Consider the following 12,010-nt stretch of genomic DNA (forward strand, 5'->3'; position numbering starts at 1 on the left):
AGGGGTTATCCACGATTGATGTCAGCTTGGCTAACATCCTCCTCTCACCCACCACCTCAATGGAGTCCAGAGGACAGTCCAAGACTGAGCCAGCCCTTCTGACCAGTTTATTAAGTTTCTTCCTGTCCCTCTCTGAACTTCCACAGCCCCAGCAGACCACAGCGTAGAAAATCGCTGATGCCACCACAGAGTCATAAAAAGTCCTAAGCAGTGTCCTGCACACACCAAAACACCTCAGTCTTCTCAACAGGTGGAGACGACTTTGGCCCGTCTTGTACAGGACATCTGTGTTGTTTATCCAGTCCAGTTTGTTGCTGAGGTGAACACCCAGGTATTTGTACTCCTCCACGATCTCAATGTCCAAACCCTGGATGTTCACTGGTGCAATTTAAGGAGCCGTCCTTCTGAAATCGATCACCACCTCCTTTGTCTTGCTGGCGTTGATGCGCAGGTGGTTCAGTTCGCACCAGGCGACAAAGTTGTTGATGACATCTCCGTACTCCAGATCGTCCCCCTCTGACACACGTCCAACTTGATAATCGCACGTGCTGACTGGTCGAGAGATTCAGACTATTTCTCGATAATCACCTTGAGTGACTCAAAAAAAATGGCAGCCAATTGCTTTGTCATCGTAAGTGAGGAAGAATTACAAATTATGAAAGAAAATACTCTTCCTATAAACACTACAGATGCTACAAAGTTTGTTCTGAAACTATTCAAAGGTAAGGTGGAATTGTGATTTATCCATTTCAAAACAAAGTATTTTATGTGACTTGGCGTAGATAAGAAACACAAGTCTGCGCGCATTACATTTGCATGCCGCTTTTGAAGTTTGAAATATTTTTATATGAGTTTTAAAATAATCACCTGTGTATTTAAACTAAAACAATTATCTGCCTCAGGCTCATTGAATATCGATGAATAATATCCTCGACTTTGGCTCTGTTATTATTTAAATAATATTGGCTGACGTTGAATGGAATATATCTGATATACTATGAAAAAAGCCAGCCAATATTACTATTATTATTATTATTATTATTGTACATACACATTACTTTTGGGTGTTCAAAGCATCTTTCTCTTTCAAAATTCTCTCAAAATCTTCTGTATTTATTAAAGCAAATGTGGTGGCCATGTTTGTTTACGAATTGTCACAGTGGCTCACTGGTGTGGAAGTTTTATGTCTCTGTGGCAGCGGGGGCGTGGTCAAGCATCGGTCTGTGACCGGAGGGCGGAGTCAGGGAAGGTAAGTGGCAGAATCACTACACCTGTCGTTAATTAATGTGTTTGTGTGTCTTCCCAGTGACCACGCCCTATTTAAGGATAGAGAGCGAGAGCAGAGGGAGCTCTCTCCCCAACCAGATGACTTATGTGTGTGACTCAGTTCTGGCCTGCCGTCCTTCTGTGCTCCACCCACCTATACGAAATGTTACAGTGGTGCTGAAACCCAGAATAAGCACAGAAGAGAACAGCCCCATGGAGTCCTCCCCCTTCGCAGACCTGATCCACGCCCTCACCACGGCCCAACAGAGCCAGCACCAGGTGCTGCTCGCCCTCCAAAAGGAGCAAGAACAACAGTTCGAGGCCCTGGTACTGGCGCAACAGGAAGCTCGTCGGGCGTTCCGGCACCTCCTCGTGTCGGCAGGGTCTACCAACGCTCCCACCGCGGGCCCGTCCCCCCTCACCCTAACAAAGATGGGCCCGCAGGATGACCCCGAGGCATTCATCACGCTCTTTGAGCAGGTCGCGGAGACCTCGGGGTGGCCGATGGATCAGCGCGCGGCGCGCCTCCTCCTCCTGCTAACGGGAGAGGCGCAGCTGGCCGCGCTACAGCTCCCCGCTGACTGCCGGCTGGCCTACATGGACCTTCGCCGGGCCGTCCTCCAGGGTGTGGGGCACACCCCCGAGCAGCAGCGTCAGCGCTTCCGCGCTTTGTGCTTGGAGGAAGTTGGCCGGCCGTTCGCATTTGGCCAGCAACTCCGGGACGCCTGCTGGCAGTGGTTGAGGGCCGACAACTGTGATGCCAAGGGACTCCTCGACCAGGTGGTACTGGAACAGTTCATCACACGTTTGCCAGCAGGAACAGCAGAGTGGGTCCAGTGCCACTGCCCGGCGTTGCTGGATCAGGCAATCGAGCTGGCGGAGGACCATTTGGCGGCTGTCCCGATGGCAGGACAGCAGACAACCTCTTCTCTTCTCTCCTCTCTCTCTCCCCTCCTCCTGTGTCTCCTCCTCGCCCCATTCCCCCACCGCGGAGACGGGGGCCGGCACCACCCCAGCCGGCCCGCCGCACCCGTGGTGCCCTTCCGTTTCTCCCTTCTGTGTCTGTCTCTCCCCCCCCTCAGGTGAGTGAGCCCCAGAGCACTAGTGCAGAGAGGAAGCCCGGGCCGGTTTGCTGGCGCTGTGGGGAGCCGGGCCACCTCCAACAGCAGTGCTCGGTAATGGAGGTGGGCGCGGTAGTTCGGATCCCCGACGCTCCAGGAGCCGCCCCCGATCGGGCCGGAGCGTATCGCATACCGGTGAGTATCCAAAGGGATACATGTCAGGCGTTGGTGGATTCTGGCTGTAATCAGACCTCAATCCACCAAAGCCTGGTGCAAGATGAGGCATTGGGGGGAGCACAATTGGTGAAGGTGTTGTATGTGCACAGGGATGTTCACAACTACCCTTTAGTGTCGGTCCACATTCTTTTTCGAGGGGAAAAATTTATAGTGAAGGCGGCAGTTAATCCTCGCCTTACCCACTCTATAATTTTGGGGACTGATTGGCCAGGATTTCAGGATTTAATGACACACTTAGTGAAGAGTGGGTCCTGCCATTTAACAGGGGGAGGTCCCGGTGTCGCTTTGGCGGGAGCAGCTGTTACAGAGCCGTCTACGTCATCTCCGCGTCAGAGTGAGGAGCCGCCGGCCCCTCCTCTCTCTGTTGGGAAATCCCTCATGGATTTCCCATTAGAGCAGTCGCAAGACGAGACTCTGTGGCATGCATTTGACCAGGTGAGAGTAATTGATGGTCAAACGCTCCAGCAGAACGCCACCCCGTCCTTCCCCTATTTTGCGATTATGAAGGATAGATTATACCGAGTGACGCAGGACACTCAAACTAAAGAGTGAGTCATGCAGCTTTTAATTCCGAAGAGCCGCCAGGAATTGGTATTCCAGGCGGCTCACTTTAATCCCATGGCTGGACACTTGGGGCAGGATAAGACACTAGCCCGAATAATGGCCCGATTCTATTGGCCGGGGATTCGCGGCGATGTCCGTAGGTGGTGTAAGGTGTGCCGCGAATGCCAGTTAGTAAATCCAGCGGCCATTCCAAAAGCGCCTTTGCGCCCTCTACCATTAATCGAGACCCCGTTCGAAAGAATTGGGATGGATCTCATTGAGCCATTAGATCGGTCAACGTGAGGGTACCGCTTTATATTAGTTCTGGTGGACTATGCAACACCATACCCGGAAGCCGTGCCTTTTCGCAATATCTCAGCACGCAGTATTGCGGAGGCACTCTTCCGCGTCATCTCCCAAGTTGGAATCCCGAAAGAGATTCTGACTGATCAAGGCACCTCATTTATGTCACGAACACTGAACGAACTGTATGGGTTATTAGGTATTAAGCCGATCCACACCAGCGTGTATCACCCACAAACGGACGGTTTAGTTGAACGGTTTAATCACACCCTCAAGAACTTAATTTAAAAAACTGGGATAAACTGGGATAAATGGCTCGAACCCTTGTTATTTGCAGTGCGAGAGGTCCCCCAAGCCTCCACGGGGTTCTCCCAATTGAATTATTATATGGGCGTAAGCCGCACGGCATTTTAGATGTGCTGCGAGAAAATTGGGAGGAGGGACCTTCACCAAGTAAAAACGAAATGCAATACATTATTGACCTGCACGCAAAACTCCACACACTCACACACCTAACCCAGGAGAATTTGCGGCAGGCCCAAGAACGGCAAACCCACCTGTACGACAAGGGTACGCGCCTTAGAGAGTTCGCACCGGGAGATAAAGTACTCGTACTGTTACCCACATCGAGCTCTAAATTAGTTGCCAAGTGGCAAGGACCCTTTGAGGTCACACGGCGAGTCGGGGACGTCGACTATGAGGTGAGGCGAACGGACAGAGGTGGGGCGCTACAGATTTACCACCTCAATCTGCTCAAACTCTGGAATGAGGAGGTCCCCGTGGCATTGGTGTCGGTGGTTCTGGAGAAGGTAGAGCTGGGGCCGGAGGTTCAAAAAGGAACAGTAGCATCACATACCTCTCCGGTCCCCTGTGGAGACCATCTCTCCCCGACCCAACTCGCGGAGGTTGCCCAGTTGCAGACCGAGTTTTCGGACGTGTTCTCGCCCCTGCCCGGCCGCACCAACCTCATAGAGCACCACATTGAGACGCCCCCGGGGGTGGTAGTGCGTAGCCGCCCTTACAGGTTACCCGAGCACAAGAAAAAAGTGGTTCGGGAAGAACTCGAGGCCATGCTCGAAATGGGCATCGTCGAGGAGTCCCACAGTGACTGAAGCAGCCCGGTGGTCTTGGTACCCAAGGCCGACAGGTCGGTCCGGTTCTGTGTAGACTATAGAAAAGTCAACGCGGTGTCTAAATTCGATGCGTACCCAATGCCTCGTATTGATGAGTTGCTCGATCGGCTAGGCACGGCTCGTTTTTACTCGACACTGGATTTAACAAAGGGTTATTGGCAGATCCCCTTGACTCCATTATCCCGAGAAAAAGCGGCCTTTTCCACACCGTTCGGCTTACACCAATTTGTCACACTTCCTTTTGGGCTGTTTGGGGCACCCGCTACGTTTCAGCGGCTGATGGATAGGGTCCTCCGCCCCCACAATACCTATGCGGCCGCCTACCTCGACGACATTATTATCTATAGTAATGACTGGCCAAGGCACCGCGAACATCTGAGGGCCGTCCTTATGTCGCTGAGGCGAGCGGGTCTCACAGCCAACCCGAAGAAGTGTGCGATTGGGCGGGTGGAAGTACGGTATCTGGGCTTCCACTTGGGCAACGGGCAGGTGCGTCCCCAAATTAACAAGACAGCAGCAATTGCGGCCTGCCCGAGGCCCAAGACCAAAAAGGGGGTGAGACAGTTCCTGGGGCTGGCTGGCTATTATCGTAGGTTTATACCTAATTATTCGGACGTCACCAGCCCGCTGACTGATCTGACTAAAAAGGGGGCACCAGATCCGGTCCAGTGGATGGAGCAATGCCAGCGGGCTTTTTCTAAGGTAAAGGCTGCACTGTGTGGGGGGCCACTTTTACACTCCCCTAACTTTTCCCTCCCCTTTATGTTACAGACGGATGTGTCGGACAGAGGGCTGGGGGCCGTTTTGTCCCAGGAGGTGGAGGGGGAGGATCACCCAGTACTGTATATCAGTAGTAAGCTGTCGGTGCGTGAGGGGCGCTACAGCACGATTGAGAAGGAGTGCCTGGCGATCAAGTGGGCAGTCCTCACCCTCCGTTATTACCTGCTGGGACGGCCTTTCACCCTCTGTTCGGACCACACACCCCTCCAGTGGCTCCACCGCATGAAGGATGCCAACGCGCGGATCACCCGTTGGTATCTGGCACTCCAACCCTTTAACTTCAAGGTGATCCACAGGCCAGGGGCACAGATGGTCGTGGCGGACTTCCTCTCCCGTAAAAGGGGGGGGAGTCGGCTGCAGGCCGGACGGCTGCCCGGCCTGAGTCGGGTGGTGGGGGTATGTGGCAGCGGGGGCGTGGTCAAGCATCGGTCTGTGACCAGAGGGCGGAGTCAGGGAAGGTAAGTGGCAGAATCACTACACCTGTCATTAATTAATGTGTTTGTGTGTCTTCCCAGTGACTGCGCCCTATTTAAGGAGAGAGAGCAAGAGCAGAGGGAGCTCTCTCCCCAACCAGATGACTTACGTGTGTGTATGTGTATGGCTGGGAGAGTGTGCTTTTTGCTACTGAAAAGTGCAAATAAAAAGAGTTTTGTGAACTCAGTTCTGGCCTGCCATCCTTCTGTGCTCCACCCACCTATACGAACTGTTACAGTCTCCGAAACGTGATGTCATGTTGTCTTGACAACCATCCACCCATCCATCCATTATCCTTAACCGCTTATCCTGTACAGGTTCGCAGGCAAGCTGGAGCCTATCCCAGCTGACTATGGGTGAGAGGCGGGGTACACCCTGGACAAGTCGCCAGGTCATCACAGGGCTGACACATAGAGACAAACAACCATTCACACCTACGGTCAATTTAGAGCCACCAATTAGCCTAACCTGCATGTCTTTGGACTGTGGGGGAAACTAGAGCACCCAGAGGAAAGCCATGCAAACACAGGGAGAACATGTAAACTCCACACAGAAAGGCCCTCGCCGGCCACTGGGCTCAAACCCAGAACCTTCTTGCTGTGAGGCGACAGTGCTCACCACTACACCACCGTGACACTTCTTGACAACCATGCGTTACACTGCAGAAAATGATGGGCCAACTCATCTCCCGTGTGACATATTTATTTTTTTAGGAACTGCAAAACAGAAAAATACAGGTCAACAGGAGCATACACGGTGTGTGGTCTGTGCACTGTCGCACCACATATTCACTGAATTTCTTCCGCCAGGGCGCCAGCTAATGACGGGTAAGGTACAGAGTGCCCTCTGCTGGCAAAACATATACTGCACCATTACTGCAAAATAGACATTAACAGTAGTTCTGCCCATAGCAATAAAAATAAAATGGGGGGCAACTATTTTCATATGCAAATCTATATCATAGTGCCACACATGCAATATTGTAAATCATATTCAATGCTCATTCTCCACTGGGTAGAGTGACGTAATACGTGTAGGATAAGTGATATGCTAACAATATTGCATGTTATAAAACGAAATTAATGAAACCCGCTTGAAGGGAATAGAACATGTTTTTATTCCATTGAAAAAGTGTCCTGTGTGTATAATAATCACCAATATTCACTTCGCCTGCAGTGAATAATTCTTAAATAATCTTCACATTACAAATTGTTTTAACAGGTATGAAGGTCAGGGTTAGGGATGAGCTTTGTGTACCTCTTCTAAATACCATCATTCAGATCACATCAAAAATGTTGGGTGGATTCTGTCAGATTAGTTTGCGGGAAATTTGTTAAAATAGCTTTGCAGTTTGTTACAAATTCATCTTCAGTGATCATTTTATCCTAGTCTGGGTTGCAGTGGATCCAGACCTTATCCCAGAAACACTGTGCATGGGGCAGGAATACACCCTGGATACAAGTTCATTGCAGGACACCATGCACACACTCATTCACATTTTGAGTAGCCAGTACAAATGTAGGTTCCATCATGATCAACTCTCTCTCTCTCCCCATTTGTTTGCTGTTGATTAGATTTTGTGAACCTGGCTCAACTGTCAGTCACACTGCATAATAATTTTAAGCCATGGGACTTTTGCCAGGTTTTGCGCTCAAGGAAAGGATTATAGCTTTGTTAAAAGTGTGTGGGTGAATATATATATATATATATATATATATATATATATATATATATATATATATATATTTTTTTTTTTTTTTTTTTTTTTTTTTGTGTGTGTGTGTGTGTGGGTGTGTGTGTGTGTACGCAATGAATTTTAGTTACATGGTGGGCTGAGTCTGAGGTGTAATTTCTCAGACATTACTAATTTAGAGTATTGAACTAGGTAATAATGAAAATGTATTAAAATATATTAAAATGTATGAGGCTCATGTCAGCACATATATTACACAAAGTGTTTTAGGAACCTCAGCACTCACAGGAAGCGTTCTCAAGATCATGGACCAATTAAATATCTGTTTTCCCCCCACAAGTTTATAGTTATGGCTGGGTTCTTACCCAAATGGATAATCACATCAGTTTTTCTTTGGCTAATCAGACACAAGGTAATTCAGCCACTGGGGGTGCATAAGCGTACTCTTGGTGCCGGTCCCAAGCCCAGATAAATTGGAGAGTGTTGCGTCAGGAAGGGCATCCGGCATAAAACTGTGCCGAATCTAACATGCAGAATGAAAAGAGAAATACCATACCGGATCGCTTGGGTCCTGGGTTAACAACGACCACCTCTGGTACTGTTGGTCAACAGGGTGCCAGTGAAAAGTGTGCTACTCTTGCACCAAAACAGAGAAGGAGAAAGAGAGAGGGGAGGCGTGTTAGGAGAGAGCGTGAAAGATGGAAGGGAAGGAGCTTAGAATTGAGGGTAGGAACACTGAATGTAGGAACATTGGCAGAGCGAGAGAGTTAGCAGATATGATGGAAAGAAGGAAGTTGGACATTATGTGTGTGCAGGAGACAAGGTGGAAAGGAAACAAGGCCAAGAACATTGGAGATGGATGCAAGTTGTTTTATTATGGAGTCGATGGAAAGAGAAATGGTGTTGGTATTGTTTTGAGGGGAGAGTTGGTCAACAGTGTGATTGATGTGAAGAGGGTGTCAGAAAAAGTGATAGGCATGAAGTTGGAGATTCAAGGAGTGGTAATCAATGTTGTGCATGCGTACACCCCACAGGTTGGATGTGAGAATGAAGAGAAAGAGTCTTTCTGGGAAAAGATGGATGAAGTGGTAGAAAGTATACCGAGGGAGGAGCGCGTACTGATAGGACCAGATTTCAACAGACATGTTGGCGAGGGAAACAGAGGAGATGAGGACGTGATGGGCAGATATGGTGTAAGAGAGAGAAATGTGGAAGGGCAAATGGTGGTTGATTTTTCAAAGAGGATGAATTTGGCAATAGTCAATACATACTTCGAGAAGAAAGAGCAGCACAGGGTGACGTTTAAGAGTGGAGGAAGATCTACACAGGTGGACTACATACTCTGCAGAAGGGGTAACCTGAAGGAGATTGGAGACTGTAAAGTGATGGCAGGGGAGAGTGTAGCTAGACAACATCAAGTGGTCATGTGCAGGATGAGCTTGAAAGCAAAAAAGAGGAAGCATGAAATAGTGGAGCCGAAGATTAAGTGGTGGAAACTAAAAGAGGTTGAACATCAGAAGGAGTTTAGGGAAGAAATGAGACAAGCATTGAGTGGTCATGGAAGTCTGCCAGAAGATTGGAATACTACTGCTGTACTAGTAAGAAAGGCAACAAGGAAGGTGCTAGGATGGTCATCGGGAAGGAGGAAGGAAGACAAGGAGACATGGTGGTGGAACAAAGAAGTGCAGGAAATTATAAAAGAGAAGAGGCTATCAAAGAAGAATTGAGATGATCAGAGAGATGAGGAAAGCAGGCAGTTATACAAGTCAAGTCAAATGTATTGTCAAATATGCTATACATGCTTGACATACAGCACAGATGAAATTTCAGTCCTCTCTGACCCACGGTGCAAACAGGCAATGCAATAAATAAAAATAGAATAATTGAAATAAACAATATAAACAGTATAAACACTCTAGATAAGAACTATACATAGACTAAACACTCATACACACACACACACACACACACACACATAAATAGGAGCAAATAAACAGTCAAGGGCACTTGAGGTATAGCAGGTAAACATGAAAAAGCAGTATAAACAAATCAACTAATAGCTGTTAAGGTGAGGTAGTGCGGAATAGTGCAAATGAGCGAGGTAAAGTGAAATGTGCAGTCCCTGAGTTCAGTGTATTAATGAACGTTGTGTGTGTGTGTGTGTGTGTGTGTGTGTGTGTGTGTGTGTGTGTGTGTGTGTGTGTGTTGGGGGGAATCAAATCAAATCAAGTTTATTTGTATAGCGCTTTTAACAATAAACATTGTCGCAAAGCAGCTTTACAGAATTTGAACGACGTAAAACATGAGTTAATTTTATCCCTAATCTATCCCCAATGAGCAAGCCTGTGGTGACGGTGGCAAGGAAAAACTCCCTCAGACGACATGAGGAAGAAACCTCGAGAGGAACCAGACTCAAAAGGGAACCCATCCTCATTTGGGCAACAACAGACAGCCTGGCTATAATATTAACAGTTTTAACAGGTATAGCCCTCAACTGTCCTCATGGGGCCGTCCTTCACAGGAGCGGTGCGATAAAACTCCGACCAGACACAGGGCACCAGGATGGATCAAGCAGGTCCGAGGGGCAGAAGAGGCCAGCATCTCAATCCCAGGATCAACATGTAACTCAGAGGGACAGATTGGGGGGGGGGGGGGGGGGGAGAGAGAGAGAGAAAGAAAACACAGGTTGTTAGGTATGCCCTAAAAATGACAAGTATTAAGTCTGTGTGGTAGGCTCGCAGAGACGAGAGTCTTTACATCAGGCATAACACACAACAATGGCATGTTAATATGGTCAAAAATATATCATGACCTGCTCTGGCTGGATGCTTGATTGGGTGATGGGAGCACACTCCTCAGCAATGATGAGATGCAGATGGGACCCTTAGGGCTGGCCAAGACAATTCAGTCACATTTCACCGGGTCTGGGACATGCGACAGAATGTCTGACGGCCGATTCCCTGCAGGCTACGATAGCCAGTCGAGGTCTCCACCCTCTCCACCAAAAGATTTCCTGTTGACTCCATGTAACTCAGAGGGACAGATTTGGGGTGGGGGGGAGGGAAAGAAAACACAGGTTGTTAGGTATGCCCAATGTCACCTGAATAAGTAGGAGCAGTATACATATTGCACCGAGTACAAGCAGGGACTCCGGCAACTAACTATGACAGCATAACTAAAAGGAGAGAGCCAGAAGGTAACACAGGCATGAGGGAGCCCTGGGACATAAAGCAGCCAGCCACTACACCGTCAACAAACTCGAGCGAGCAAGCAAGTGGGGACTGACAGCATCCATACATCCCAGTTTACCAAAACACTCTATGTCTGAGGACCCTCCAGATCTACTCCTTTACCTCATAAACACTATTAACAAAAGGCTTGACTAAACAGATATGTTTTCAGCCTAGACTTAAATGCTGAGACTGTGTCTGATTCCCGAACATTACTTGGAAGGCTGTTCCATAACTGTGGGGCTTTGTAAGAAAAGGATCTGCCCCCTGATGTAGCCTTCACTATACGAGGTACCAGCAGATAGCCTGCACCTTTTGATCTAAGTAGGCGTGGCGGGTCATAGAGGAGCAGAAGTTCACTCAGGTACTGTGGTGCGAGACCATTTAGTGCTTTAAAGGTCAATAGTAGTATTTTATAATCAATACGAAATTTGATTGGGAGCCAATGCAGTGTGGATAAGACAGGTGTGATGTGGTCATATTTTCTAGTTCTAGTAAGGACTCTTGCTGCTGCATTTTGAACTAACTGGAGCTTGTTTATGCACTTATTGGAACATCCAGACAGTAAGGCATTACAATAATCCAACCTGGAGGTAACGAAAGCATGGACTAGTTTTTCTGCATCATGCAATGACATTAAATTTCTTATCTTTGCAATATTTCTGAGATGAAAGAAAGCTATCCGGGTGATGTTATCAATGTGAGTTTCGAATGAAAGACTGGGGTCAATAATCACTCCGAGGTCTTTTACTGCTGCACGTGAAGAAACAGAAAGGCCATCCAGAGTCACTGTGTAATCAGAAAACTTACTTCTAGCTGTATGTGGTCCTAGCACAAGTACTTCAGTCTTGTCAGAGTTAAGCAGAAGGAAATTAATAAGCATCCAGTGTCTAATGTCCTTAACACATTCCTCAATTCTATTAAGCTGGTGTCTCTCATCAGGTTTTGCAGAGACATACAACTGTGTGTCATCAGCATAACAGTGGAAACTAATACAATGTTTATGAATAATATCGCCCAGAGGTAACATATATAGAGAAAAAAGCAGTGGACCCAAGACAGAACCTTGTGGAACACCAAACTTTACCTCGGTACGTCTAGAAATATCACCATTTATATCAACATACTGATAACGATCAGTTAGATAAGACCTGAGCCAGGAGAGGGCCATTCCCTTAACTCCCACAACATTTTCTAGTCTATCCAGAAGAATGGAATGATCAATGGTATCAAATGCTGCACTAAGGTCAAGCAACACAAGTAGCGAGACACAGCCCTGATCAGACGCCA

This window comes from Neoarius graeffei, chromosome 2, assembly GCF_027579695.1.
Source record: "Neoarius graeffei isolate fNeoGra1 chromosome 2, fNeoGra1.pri, whole genome shotgun sequence".
Lineage (NCBI taxonomy): Eukaryota > Metazoa > Chordata > Actinopteri > Siluriformes > Ariidae > Neoarius > Neoarius graeffei.